The 14,994-nt window shown below is 46.2% G+C and overlaps 1 long non-coding RNA gene across 1 annotated transcript; it reads left to right on the top strand.

Annotated features, from left to right (window-relative positions):
* Positions 1-5,076: 5,076 nt before the first annotated feature.
* LOC123484232 lies at positions 5,077-5,971 on the top strand. The gene is made up of 3 exons (XR_006658450.1): positions 5,077-5,125; positions 5,516-5,667; positions 5,920-5,971. It is a non-coding gene; the product is annotated as an uncharacterized LOC123484232 (long non-coding RNA).
* Positions 5,972-14,994: the final 9,023 nt, after the last annotated feature.

Below are 14,994 nucleotides of genomic sequence, written 5' to 3'. Positions count from 1 at the left end.
TGTCTGTCTGTCTCTACCTGTCTACCTGTCTACCTGTCTACCTGTCTGTCTGTCTGTCTGTCTGTCTGTCTGTCTGTCTGTCTGTCTGTCTGTCTGTCTGTCTGTCTGTCTGTCTGTCTGTCTGTCTGTCTGTCTGTCTGTCTGTCTGTGTCTCTATATGTCTGTATGTCTGTCAGTGGTCATCATGGTGTGTGTAAGTCTGACTGTGTTGGTGGTTGGACTCATCAGCTACTGATCTACAAATGGAAATCATCAAGTGAGTAACCATCATTGTATGTACAATCATACAGACACACATAAACGCATACACACACACACACACACACACACACACACACACACACACACACACACACACACACACACACACACACACACATACACACACACACACACACACACACACACACACACACACACACACACACACACACACACACACACACACACACACACACACACACACACACACAAACACACACAAACACACACAAACACACACACACACACACACACACACACACACACACACACACACACACACACACACACACATAAATAACTGACCCTGTATTTAGATGACCCTGTTTATAACTGACCCTGTATAAAACTGACCCTGTATAAAACTGACCCTGTATATAGCTGAGCCTGTTTAAACTGACCCTGTATATAACTGACCCTGTATAAAACTCACCCTGTATATAACTGACCCTGTATATAACTGAACCTGTATATAGCTGACCCTGTACATAGCTGACCCTGTACATAGGTGACCCTGTATATAGCTATCCCTGTATACAATTGACCATGTATATAGCTGACCTTGTATATAGCTGACTCTGTATATAACTAACAAGGACAAGGGGGCAGAGGGAACACTTATACACAGACTAATGAGGGGAATATGAACCAGGTGTGTGTAATTGACAAGACAAGACAAATGGAATGATGAGATATGGAGCGGCAGTGGCTAGAAGGCCGGTGACGACGAACGCCGAAGCCTGCCAGAACAAGGATGGGACTCGTGACAGTGACAAATAAAACTTTAAAAACACTGCAATCATTGTTTATGATATGTTGCGTGTTTCACAGGGCCAGTCTCCAATCCAGATCCAGGAATCACAGGGTGTTTAAGAGAGGGAACCATCAACAGAACAACCCCAGACTCCACCTACCAAACCCTCAATACAACAACCCAAGACTCCACCTACCAAACCCTCAATAAAACAACCCCAGACTCCACCTACCAAACCCTCAACACAACAACCCAAGACTCTACCTACCAAACCCTCAATACAACAACCCAAGACTCCACCTACCAAACCCTCATCCACTAAACAACAGACCTAAGCTAATGCTGTTTTCATATCACGTGGAAAACTCTGAAAATACTTCTAGTGAACTGGGAGCAACACGTTGTGTGCATTCACTTGCTGTGAACTCGAAAATAATGCTGATTGGCTAATATCAAATTAACTGCCTCTACCATGAAAAAAAAAGTACAGCTATCATGCTTGTAAACACATTATAATGTTAAAAACCATATAAATAGATTGTTTTATTATACATATTGTTTTGTTGTATTTAACTGCTGAAAAGGCTGTTATCAAGGTAATTTCCTTAGTATGTGACGTCAGTGGTCAGTATGTGGGTGAAGTCAGAGCTCAGAGATGATAGACAAGTTTCCCACTAGTAATTACCAGTTGGAGGGACGTTCAAGTGGAATGTTCTCAGTCGTATGCTAGTATTTACAAATTTATGAAATGTAATGAACACAGCATCTGCTTATGACAAAATGTGAGTCAGTAATGTCTCTGTAACGTTTGAATCATTTTTGTACCTATGAAAAATCCATTCTGCACCATACTTTTTTCTCAATTACTGTAAATGTGGATCAATGAAATGTAAAACATATATAATGAAATAGACTGATATATAATTTAACTGTATTGTCATCATCTCAACAATGTGGTCCTCCTCTACTGGAACAAACATGGTAACTAGAACAGAGAAGTTGACAGTTTAAACACTTTGTCACCACAGCTAGCTGAGTTCTCTTATGGTTTAGAATTCTAACCCCCAGCCGGTTTGAACCAGTTTCACTCTGCAGCACATATAGACCTGCAGACACTGAGCACACTACAGAGAAATTAGGATGTGTCAGCTAATGCCCCCACCCCCCCTCCCACCACCAACATCACTATCTCAATCTCTCTGACATGCATTTTATATGGTTTATTTCACTTTTGTTTATTATCTATTTCACTTGCTTTGGCAATGGAAACATGTGTCCCATGCCAATAAAGCCCTTTGAATTGAATTGAATTTAAGAGACAAAAAGACAGAGAGAGAGACAGACAGACAGACAGACAGAGAGAGAGAGAGAGAGAGCGAGAGAGAGAAGCAGAGACAGACAGAGAGAGAGAGAGAGAGAGGAAAGAGCAGAGAGAGAGAGAGAGAGAGAGAGAGAGAGAGAGAGAGAGAGAGAGAGAGAGAGAGAGAGAGAGAGAGAGAGAGAGAGAGAGAGAGAGAGAGAGAGAGAGAGAAGGGGAGAGAGAGAGAGAGAGGAGAGAGAGAGAGAGAGAGAGGGGGTGTTAGAGGAGGGAGGAGCTTTCAATCAAGGAAGGAAACAGGAACAAGCTGTTGTGGACCTGTGCTAGCTGGTTGTGTAGTCAAGTAACTTTAAAAGTACAGAAACTGTGATAGTAAAGTAATTTAACAGTCTATTAACTGTGATTGTAAAGTAACTAACAGTATAGTAACTGTGATAGTAAAGTAACTTTAACAGTATAGTAACTGTGATTGTAAAGTAACTTTAACGGTATAGCACCTGAGGATTAACTGTCCAGAATGAAGATACTCCATGTTGTCTCATGATGTCTCCTCTCAGGTGAGTTGTCTGTCTGTCTGTCTGTCTGTCTGTCTGTCTGTCTGTCTGTCTGTCTGTCTGTCTGTCTGTCTGTCTGTCTGTCTGTCTGTCTGTCTGTCTGTCTGTCTGTCTGTCTGTCTGTCTGTCTGTCTGTCTGTCTGCCTGTCTGTTTGTCTGCATGTCTGCTTTGTCTGTCTGTCTGTCTGTCTGTTCTGTCTGTCTGTCTGTCTGTCTGTCTGTCTGTCTGTCTGTCTGTCTGTCTGTCTGTCTGTCTGTCTGTCTGTCTGTCTGTCTGTCTGTCTGTCTGTCTGCCTGCCTGCCTGCCTGCCTGCCTGCCTGCCTGCCTGCCTGTCTGTCTGTCTGTCTGTCTGTCTGTCTGTCTGTCTGTCTGTCTGTCTGTCTGTATCAGTTTCCATACTACTTTCTGGATAATATAGTACATAAGGAATAAGATATGTATTTGTCTATAAGGAAGCGTTCTGAGTTTGTTTTTCACATGTACCTTATGATAATACACTGAACTTAGAATGTTTGATATGTTGGTCTTTTACCTTGGTTTGTGCATGGTTAAAGTAAGATTTATTCAGGTTAAAGTAAGATGCAGGGTTAAAGTAAGATTTGTGCAGAGTTAAAGTATGATATGCTGGGTTAAAGTAAGATTTGTGGAAGGTTGAAGTAAGATTTGTGCAGGGTTAAAGTAAGATTTGTGCAGGGTTAAAGTAAGATGTGTGCAGGGTTAAAGTAAGATTTATGCAGGGTTAAAGTAAGAGGTGCAGAGTTAAAGTAATATTTGTGGAGGGTTAAAGTAATATTTGTGCATGGCTAAAGTAAGATTTGTGCATGGTTTAAGAACGATTTATGCAGGGTTAAAGTGAGATTTATGCAGGGTTAAAGTAAGATAGGCAGGGTTAAAGTAAGATTTATGCAGGGTTAAAGTAAGATGAGCAGTGTTAATGTATATCTCACAGGTCATCAGTTGTGACTGTACTGTGTGTTTCTGTTTGACAGCTCTGTGTGTTGTGGCTTCAGCTGTCACTAAGGAAGTGGTAGGAGGACAAGTCACTGTGGGCTGCTCATTCACATTGGCAGGGACCAACAGCAAATATTTCTGCAAGGGGACATGTTCTGGTAAAGATATTCTGGTTCAAACTAATGGGAGAAAGAATGTAACTCAAGGTAGATACAGTATAGATGACAACAGAGATGGAGTCTTTTATGTGACCATCAAGAACCTGAGGAAGTCAGACTCTGGGACCTACTGGTGTGGAGTGGAGAGATTTGGACTAGACTCATTCCAAGAGGTGCAGCTCACAGTTACAGATGGTAAGTGAACACTACATATAAATTGATATCTAGTAATGAACTTCCTGACTTATATCCCCTGATATAAAGCTGTTTCAGTATTGATGTTTATCTGTACTTTCTATTGACTCACAGCTCCTCCCACTCCTACACCGTCACCTGTCACCTCCAGACCCCATGTCTCCACAACCCTCCCAAACCTCTCTGCAACATCCCCAAACACCTCCACAATCCTCCTTAACCTCTCTACAACGTTTCTGACATCTGGAGATATCAGTGGTCACTCTTCATCAAGAACAGGTATGATGAATCTCTCATATAGTGGTCCTCTGTAGCTCAGATGGTAGAGCACGGCGCTTGTAACGCCAAGGTAGTGGGTTCGATCCCCGGGACCACCCATACACAAAAATGTATGCACGCACGACTGTAAGTCGCTTTGGATAAAAGCGTCTGCTAAATGGCATATTATTATTATTATTATTATTTCAGACATTACAACTAACATGATGTGATATTAAATGCTTCTAATTCTGGAGGAAATCAATTGTAACTGTTCATTCTTTGGACAAATCTCTCTCTCTCTCTCTCCTCTCTCTCTCTCTCTCTCTCTCTCTCTCTCTCTCTCTCTCTCTCTCTCTCTCTCTCTCTCTCTCTCTCTCTCTCTCTCTCTCTCTCTCTCTCTCTCTCTTTCTCTCTCCTCCTCTCTCTCTCTCTCTCTCCTCTCTCTTACTCTCTCTCCCTCCTCCTCTCTCTCTCTCTCTCTCTCTCTCTCTCTCTCTCTCTCTCTCTCTCTCTCTCTCTCTCTCTCTCTCTCTCTCTCTCTCTCTCTCTCTCTCTCTCTCTCTCTCTCTCTCTCTCTCTCTCTCTCTCTCTCTCTCTCTTTCTCTCTCTCACTCTCTCTAGATTATCTTCCCTCAGACTACTCTCCTGGTGTAGGACAGAATCAGAGTTCTGGTAAGTTTCATTTTGTGGAGAGCTGCTGCTGACACCATTACCTCCGTTGCTATGGTTACTCTGATCACTACAGTCTCCTCCTTTATCACACCTTTATTATCTATCCTCTTATTATTATTACTATTATTATCATTACTCCATTATCTATCTGTCTGTCTGTCTGTCTGTCTGTCTGTCTGTCTGTCTGTCTGTCTGTCTGTCTGTCTGTCTGTCTGTCTGTCTGTCTGTCTGTCTGTCTGTCTGTCTGTCTGTCTGTGTTTTTGTCTTTCTGATGATATCTATGATATATACAGTATTCTGTAAAGTCTCTCCTCCTGTCTGTGGTCTGGTCTGATGGTATCTATGATATATACAGTACTCTGTAAAGTCTCTCCTCCTGTCTGTGGTCAGGTCTGATGGTGTGGACCAGTGTTGGTCTGGTAGTCATGGTGACAGTGTTAGGACTGGTCCTGCTCCTGTTCTCCAGACAGAGGAGAGGAACCAGGAGAACACCACCACCACCACCAGTCTCCTCCAACACACAACCTGACCCTACTGGAGAGGTGAGAGACACAAGGGCGTGTGTGTGTGTGTGTGTGTGTGTGTGTGTGTGTCCATAATAACTTGTAGTGGAGGGGATATAGACGTTGTGGTAAACTAAACATCTAAGGGTTGAGTGTCTAAGTCTACAGCGTCCTCTAGTTGGACTGTAGCTTGTTATCATTCCATGAAGAAACAAAACAGTGGCTAACATGATGTTGATGGTTGAGGGCCATATCTGACCATGTAGTTGTTGTCATTGGTTCTCTATGCAGGTTGACTGTGTGTATGAGGAGATCAGAGAGGCAGACAGACAGAGAGACACAACCCCTGTGGTCATCTCTTCAGTCCACTCTACCGTCAACTCACCTACCAACTCACCTACCAACCAACACCTACCCTGCTGGCCAAGCCTCTACAACCTACCCTGCTAGCCAAGCCTCTACAACCTACCCTGTTGGCCGTGCCACCGGTGTCCCCCACTGTGACATCTATGCTAACGCTATCTGCCACAAAGATTATATAAATCCAAGCTAATCTACTGCAGATCACCCAGCTTCTCTCATCTACTCTAATGTGGATCTACCCAAATATTCTAGTCTCTTCAAGCCCTCCAACAGCCAGTGGAACCCAGGATAATTTCATCTATTCTACAGCCCAGTTACCCAAAGATACCGAAGAATCTACAAGATACCCTGCTGTACACCTCTCTAAAGACACTCCAGAAGACGCCATCTACTCTACAGCCCAGCTACCCATAATAATGTAGGACTATATAATCTATACAAGGGATGTGTCTCCAATGACACTCTATTACCTATCCCCCATATGGCCCTGGTCAAAGGCAGTGCTCTATAGAGAACAAGGTGCCATTTGGGATGAAGGGAAGCTCCCTGTAGAGAGATTGTCACGCCCTGGCTCTGGGGACTCTTAAAAGTTGAGCCAGGGTGTGTAGTGTCTGTGTTGTGTTTTCTATGTTCATGTTCTAGTTCGTGTATTTCTATGTTGGCCGGGGTGGTTCCCAATCAGAGGCAGCTGTGGCTTGTTGTTTCTGATTGGGAACCATACTTAGGCAGCCTGTTTTGCACTTGTCATTTGTGGGATCTTGTTCCGGAGAGGTTTGTGTTTGTTAACCTTAGGACTTCACTTATCGTTTTGTTGTTTTGTTGTATTGTTTAAAGTACTCATTAAAAGATGTACGCATATCACGCTGCGCCTTGGTCCGGTTCTTAGAAAGATCGTGACAGAAGATCCCACCAATTAAGGACCAAGCAGCGTGTCCAGGAGCAAACGCGGGAGGTAGCGCTAGTGGATGTCCTCCTCGGTTGGGGGAGGATCACCGAGGAGGAGCCGTCCGCTACCGGAGGGCGATAGGAGGATGTCCAGGCAGGAGAGGAGAAGCGGCGCCAACCGGGCCGTGGTCGGACAGGCGAGAGGCAACCCCAAGACATTTTTGGGGGCACACGGAATGGACGACGGGGCTGCTGGAGGCAGCTACGAGGCGAGTTTGTGGACTAGGAGAGGAGGCCACCAGGTTACGGGGAGCCATTGGTCAGAAGGAGAAGGAGAGTGTGGAGGCACGGCGAGAGGAACTGAGTAGGCAGCAGAGGAGCGGAGGTTTATGAGAAACCCAGTCCCGCTCCTCGCACCAAGCAAGTGGTGTGTCACCAGCCGGTCCGGCCCGTTCCTGATTCCCGCACAAGGCCAGTGGTGTGTGTTCCCAGTACAGTCAGGCCCGTTCCTGCTCCCCGCACTAAGTTAGTGGTGCGTGGTTCCCAGTCCGGCCCGACCCATTCCTGCTCCCCGCACTGTTAGTGGTGCGTGTTCCCAGTCCGGGACCGACCCGTTCCCGCTCCCGCACTAAGTTGGTGGTGCGTGTTCCCAGTCCGGCCCGACCCGTTCCTGCTCCCCGCACTAAGTTAGTGGTGCGTGTTCCCAGTACGGCCCAACCGTTCCTGCTCCCGCGCACTAAGTTTGTGGTGCGGTGGTTCCCAGTACGGCCCAACCCGTTCCTGCTCCCCGCACTAAGTTAGTGGTGCGTGTTCCCAGTCCGGCCCGGCCTGTTCCTGCCCCTCGCACCAAGCCTGTGGTGCGCGGCGTTCGCCAGCCCGGCCCGGCCTGTTCCTGCCCCTCGCACCAAGCCAGTGGTGCACGTCGCCAGCCTCGGCCCGGCCTGTTCCTGCACCTCCGGCACTTCCAAGCCAGTTGTCGCGCGCGCCAGCCCGGCCCGGCCTGTTCCTGCCCCTCGCACCAAGCCTGTGGTGCGCGTCGCCAGCCCGGCCCGGCCTGTTCCTGTCCCTCGCACCAAGCCAGTGGTGCGCTGCCGCCAGCCCGGCCCGGCCTGTTCCTGCCCCTCGCACTCGCCAGTGGTGCGCGTCGTAAGCCCGGTCCGGCCTGTTCCTGCTTCCCGCACCAAGCCTGTGATGCGCGTGCGCCAGACCGGGTCCGCCTGTTCCTGCTCCCCCGCACCAAGCCAGTGGTGCGCGTCGTCAGCCCGGTCCGGCCTGTTCCTGCCCCTCGCACCAAGCCAGTGGTGCATCGCGCTAGCCCGGCCCGGCCTGTTCCTGCACTCGCACCAAGCCAGTTATGCGCGTCGCCAGCCCGGCCCGGCCTGTTCCTGCCTCGCACCAAGCCTGTGGTTCGCGGCGTCGCCAGCCCGGTCCGGCCTGTTCCTGTCCTCGCACCAAGCCAGTGGTCGCGCGTCGCCAGCCCGGCCCGGCCTGTTCCTGCCCCTCGCTACCAAGCCAGTGTTGCTGCCGCCAGCCCGGCGCCTGTTCCCGCTTCCGCACCAAGCCTGTGGTGCGCGCCGCCAGCCCGGTCCGGCCTGTTTCCTGCTCCCCGCACTCAAGCCAGTGGTGCACGCCGCCAGCCCGGTCCGGCCTGTTCCTGCTCCCGCACCAAGCCAGTGGTGGGCGTCGCCAGCCCGGTCCGGCGGTTCCTGCTCCCCGCACCAAGCCTGTGGTGCGCGTCGCCAGCCCGGCCCGGCCTGTTCCTGCTCCCCGCACCCAGCCAGTGGTGCGTGTCGTCAGTCCGGCACAGCCCGTGCCTGTTCCCCGGTGCCTGGTCAGGTACGCGGCTGCTCCACACGGAGCCTAAGCAATCCGTTCCACCGATGTCCAGTCCAGCTCCAGCCAGCGGGGTCAGACCAGACCAGGGGCGCTACGGGGGGGTAGCTAGAGAGTGGTGGTCATGCCCGGAGCCGGATCCGCCTCCGAGGCGGAATGTCCACCCGGCCCCTCCCCTGTTGGGTTTAGTTGGCGCGGTCGCAGTCCGCGCCTTTGGGGGGTGGGTACTGTCACGCCCTTGTCTCTGATTGGGAAACATACTTAGGCAGCCTGTTTTGCACTTGTCATTTGTGGGATCTTGTTCCGGAGAGGTTTGTGTTTGTTAACCTTAGGACGTCACGTCTCGTTTTGTTGTTTTGTAATTGTTGTTTAAAGTACTCAGTCAAAGATGTACGCATATCACGCTGCGCCTTGGTCCGTTGCTTACGACGACCGTGACTGGTCAAAGGCAGTGCTCTATAGAGAACAAGGTGCCATTTGGGATGAAGGGAAGCTCCCTGTAGAGAGATGAAGGGTTGTCACCACAGAGTCGCCATCTTGGAATGACACGAAAAACCCCAATCCCTTTCATGTTTCAAATCCTCCTTGACATATTGTATTAACACAGCTCATGTGGTTTTACTGTATATAATGTATGTAACATATGAACATCTAGGTTTCAAATCATTTTTATTTCCAGATTTTGTGAAAGTCAACCAACATTATTGTAAATATTTGTGTAAATATGAACTATGTGTTTTGTCATATCATTTTGGCTTCATTTTGGCTGTTATAATAATGAAGACAGTAATGCCATAATAGTCAGTTGTACCTTTGAGATTTACATATCTATTATGTATATGTATATAAACTGTACCTTTTAACTTTTAAAGTATTTCAATAAAACTCATCAAAATGTTTAAAACAGTGTGAATATGGAGTATTAGTGTGTGAGTGTGTGTTTTTCAGTGTGTGTGGACATGTAGAGAAAGAGGAAGACTGAGACACACCCAAACCTTACACACACACACACACACACACACACACACACACACACACACACACACACACACACACACACACACGCACAGATACACACACACTCAGATACACACACACACACACAGATACACACACAAACACACACATACACACACTGAAAAACCACAGAGAGAGCAGACTCACTAGCATCACAGGTACTGTAACAGGAGTAGTGTAGGGTTGTGTGGTTGGAGACAGTACAGGGAGAGATGAGACTTCACTGGGAGAGAATCATGATGACTGTCTGTATCACTACACTACATCTCCAGGTGTACTGGTGTTTTTGTGTGCTCTAGGGCAACAGTGTCTAGATGGAATTTGTATTTGTGGTCCTGGCAACTGGACCTTTTTTGGAACACCATTATTTTGGTCTTACTGAGATTTACTGTCAGGGCCCAGGTCTAGCACAATCTGTGCAGAAGATCTAGGTGCTGCTGTAGGCCCTCCTTGGTTGGTGACAGAAGCACCAGATCATCAGCAAACAGTAGACATTTGACTTCAGATTCTAGTAGGGTGAGGCTGTGCTGCAGACTGTTCTCTCTCTCGCTTTCTCTCTCTCTCCCATCTCTGTCTTGCTTTCAGAGTTAGCGTAGAGCAAAGAACAGTTAAAAACAGCAACCCCAACAAAAGCAATGACAACCGATTCAGCCTCTGGTGAGAAACCTGTGTGTGTGTGAGTGAGTGTGTTACTAATGTGTTACTGTGTGTTCTCCAGGTGTACTGGTGTATATAGGGACAGGTCTGGGGACGGTGGTGTGTGTGTTGGTCCTCATTCTCATCATATTCATCAGACAAAGGACCAGAACAAAGATAGCTACTGGTGAGACACACACATGTTGTTTTACTATCCTTGTGGGGACCAAACAATTGATTCCCCTTTAACCCTAATCTGATGTTCTCTGGTGTTGGTCTGGGTGTTCTAGGTGATGTGATGTTCTCTGGTGTTGGTCTGGGTATTGTTCTACTACTGCTGGGTCTGCTGCTGTTCATGATCTTTAGACAGAGGAGAGACAGAGGCAGGAAACCAACAGGTACGGTAGTTATCACACACAATCGTTATTTAAAAAACACAAAAAAACGTCAAAAAATAAATATACATGAAAACAGTTAATTAAAATAACATAAATCTTCAAAGATAAATTATAAATAAATAATCTATGTTTGTTTTCCTCTTCAGCATCCAAACACTCCAACCAGGATCAAGACACAGGAACCATCGCTAATGCCATCTACTTCACAGCAACCAATCAGAACCCAGATTCAGCCTTAGATATCACCACCATCTACACCATGGCAACCAATAAGAATGCAGATACAGCCTGTGACTTCACCACCATCAACGCCACGGCAACCAATCCTTGTGCAGATGACATCTACTCCAATGTTGGTCTGTCTACAAAGGTTCCATACAGTGTGACCTATGCTACTGTCAACTTCCCCAGAGATACAGCCTGTCTCCATTATGCTACTGTCAACGTCCCCAGAGATCCAGCCTGTCTCCACTATGCTACTGTCAACTTCCCCAGAGATCCAGCCTGTCTCCACTATGCTACTGTCAACTTCCCCAGAGATCCAGCCTGTCTCCACTATGCTACTGTCTCCTTCAGTACAGACTCTGATGCTAGTAACCACCCAGACACTCACCCTACAGATGTAGACACCTCATAGATGTACTGCACCATTAAACACTCTGCTACATAGTCTTTTATTTTGTTTTATTTTATTTTATTTCACCTTTATTTAACCAGGTAAACCAGTTGAGAACAAGTTCTCATTTACAACTCACGCCGGCCAAGATAAAAGCAAAGCAGTACGATAAAAAAACAACAACACAGAGTACATATGGGGTAAAACAAAACAAAGTCAAAAATACAACAGAAATACATATATATACAGTGTGTACAAATTTAGCAAGTTATGGAGGTAAGGCAATAAAATAGGCTATAGTGGCAAAAATAATTACAATTAGTATTAACACTGGAATGATAGATGTAAGAGATGATGTGCAAATAGAGATACTGGGGCATGGGCGGTGTGTTCAATAGGCGATATGGGCGACGCACTGCCAAACGGGAAAAGGAAGGGATTTTTTTTTCTAATCAATTATATCACGGCAACAGTAGTTATCAGTGTTCACGTCTGATCTGCCAGCCACTAAATATCAAATCAGGCTAAAGTCGTGCTTCAAATGGCCCCGCCCGTTTTGGGGCGATTTCAGTCAAGTTGAAAATCGCCTAGAAGTCTCTCACTAGCCTGTCATGTAAAATCTATTTTTTTCAAATTTCAAAGCTTTCAATACATTCTCTATGGGTGTCTGTGGGCATGCACTTACGCTTCGTCATACGTGACGTAATCATGAACGTAATTAAGACAATGGCGGCTAGCAGCGTCTCTGTTGTGACCTGCAGTGTGGCGTTATTTTATGTTTTTAATTTGTAGACTTAGTTTACAAACATTCTGCAAACATTCTGCTTTGAACTGATCTTTCGGTTTTGGACTGATCTTGTTGATTGTGTACATACCCGCTACGAACGGACTAAATAATGAAAACGCTGCAGGCAGCTGTAATCCCAATACAGCTGGGAGACTTGGCTGGATGACAGAGTCCCGGACAGAGAAGTGGAGCCGGCCACCTTCACCCTGGTCAGATGAACCGCGATCCTGGTAAGAGAGACGACTCTGTACCCGACATTGAACTGCTTTCTGTGTCATTGCGACCTTACTATCAATTCAATTCAATTTTAAGGGCTTTATTGGCATGGGAACGTGTGTTAACATTGCCAAAGCAAGGGAAGTAGATAGTAAACAAAAGTGAAATAAACAATAAATATTAACAGTAAACATTACACTCAGAAGTTTCAAAAGAATAAAGACATTTCAAAATGTCATATTATGTATATATACAGTGTTGTTACAATGTGCAAATAGTTAAAGTACAAATGGGAAAATAAATAAACATAAATATGGGTTGTATTTACAATGGTGTTTGTTCTTCACTGGTTGCCCTTTTCTTGTGGCAACAGGTCACAAATCTTGCAGCTGTGATGGCACACTGTGGTTTTTCACCCAGTAGATAAGGGAGTTTATCAAAATTGGGTTTGTTTTCGAATTCTTTGTGGATCGCTGTAATCTGAGGGAAATATGTGTCTCTAATATGGTCATACATTTGGCAGGAGGTTAGGAAGTGCAGCTCAGTTTCCACCTCATTTTGTGGGCAGTGTGCACATAGCCTGTCTTCTCTTGAGAGCCAGGTCTGCCTACGGCGGCCTTTCTCAATAGCAAGGCTATGGTCACTGAGTCTGTACATAGTCAAAGCTTTCCTTAAGTTTGGGTCAGTCACAGTGGTCAGGTATTCTGCCACTGTGTACTCTCTGTTTAGGGCCAAATAGCATTCTAGTTTGCTCTGTTTTTTTGTTTGTTCTTTCCAATGTGTCAAGTAATTCTCTTTTTGTTTTCTCATGATTTGGTTGGGTCTAATTGTGTTGTTGTTGTTAGTTGTTGTTGTCCTGGGGGCTGTGTGGGGGGTCTGTTTGTGTTTGTGAACAGAGGCCCAGGACAAGCTTACTTAGGGACTCTTCTCCAAGTTCATCTCTCTGTAGGTGATGGCTTTGTTATGGAAGGTTTAGGAATCGCTTCCTTTAAGTGGTTACTATCTGCCCCGTGAGTTCCCCAATTGTTTGTTACCGTTGTGTACTGTTGATAATCACAAGTTTACTGGAGAACTGAGACCAAGTAGAGACTTTGGACAGGGTGGATATGGTATAATAAAGGCAGTTTATTCAGAGGTAAAGATATCTGGAATCGTGGTACGGACTCGTTAGCATCGCGAGTGAAGTAAAAGTGTCCTGTCTTAGGTCAGCTAGGATCACCACCCTTGGCCACCTGCTGACAAGGCTGACAAGATAGGACTCTTTGTCCATTGTTATAGGATAGGAACAGAAACAAACGCCCAACACAAAATGGGTCATGCACAAGATTTTAGTCAGACCAAGCTATAACATTATATATTTACTACGACAGTACATTCAACCAAAAGCTAATATAACAAAGGCATCAGAGATTATTTATAATCTGTCACAGAAACTGAATCCATCTCCCCAGATCAGTCAATAAATGCTTCTGGTATTGACTTATATGCTGCCCTGTCTTCATGTTGTTGCTGGACATATCTTTTTTAAATGTGTGTAGGTCACCTAAATCATCAGAAAAATTGCCCCTCCTGAGAATTTTTTTCAGGAGCCGCACTGTACTGGGGTACAAATGAGCAAAATAAATAACAATATAGGGATGAGGTAGTTGGGCGGGCTAATTTCAGATGGGCTGTGTACAGGGTGCAGTGATCGGTAAGGTGCTCTGACAACTGATGCTTGAATTAGTAGGGGAGATAAGTGTCTCCAGCTTCAGAGATTTTTGCAATTTGTTCCAGTCATTGGCAGCAGAGAACTGGAAGGGAATTGCGCTAAAGGAGGTGTTGGATTTGGGGATGACCAGTGAGATATACTCGCTGGAGCGCAGATTACGGGTGGGTGTTGCTATGGTGACCAATGAGCTAAGATAAGGCGGGGATTTGCCTAGCAGTGATTTATAGATGGCCTGGAGCCAGTGGGTTTGGCGACTAATATGTAGTGAGGACCAGCCAACAAGAGCGTACAGGTCACGGTGGTGGGTATTATATGGGGGCTTTGGGAGACAAAACGGATGGCACTGTGATAGACTACATCCAATTTGCTGAGTAGAGTGTTGAGGCTATTTTGTAAATGACTCGTCAAGTCAAGGATCGGTAGGATAGTCAGTTTTACGAGGGCATGTTTGGCAGCATGAGTGAAGGAGGCTTTGTTCGCAAAAAGGAAACCGATTCTAGATTTAACTTTGGATTGGAGATTCTTAATGTGAGTCTGGAAGGAGAGTTTACAGTCTAACCAGACACCTAGATATTTGTAGTTGTCCACATACTAGGTCAGACCCGCCGAGTGTAGTGATTCTAGTCGGGTGGGCGGGTGCAAGCAGCGTTTCGTTGAAGAGAGCATGCATTTAGTTTTACTAGTGTTTAAGAGCAGTTGGAGGCTACTGAAGGAGTGTTGTATGGAATTGAAGCTCGTTTGGAGGTTTGTTAACACAGTGTCCAATGAAGGGCCAGATGTATACAAAATGGTGTCGTCTGCGTAGAGGTGGATCTGAGAGTCACCAGCAGCAAGAGCGACGTCATTGATATACACAGAGAAAAGAGTCGGCCCAAGAATTGAACCCTGTGGCACCCCCATAGAG

The sequence above is a fragment of the Coregonus clupeaformis genome, unplaced genomic scaffold (genome assembly GCF_020615455.1).
Source record: "Coregonus clupeaformis isolate EN_2021a unplaced genomic scaffold, ASM2061545v1 scaf0241, whole genome shotgun sequence".
In the NCBI taxonomy this organism is placed as follows: domain Eukaryota; kingdom Metazoa; phylum Chordata; class Actinopteri; order Salmoniformes; family Salmonidae; genus Coregonus; species Coregonus clupeaformis.
This window is presented reverse-complemented; position numbering and strand designations above follow the sequence as displayed.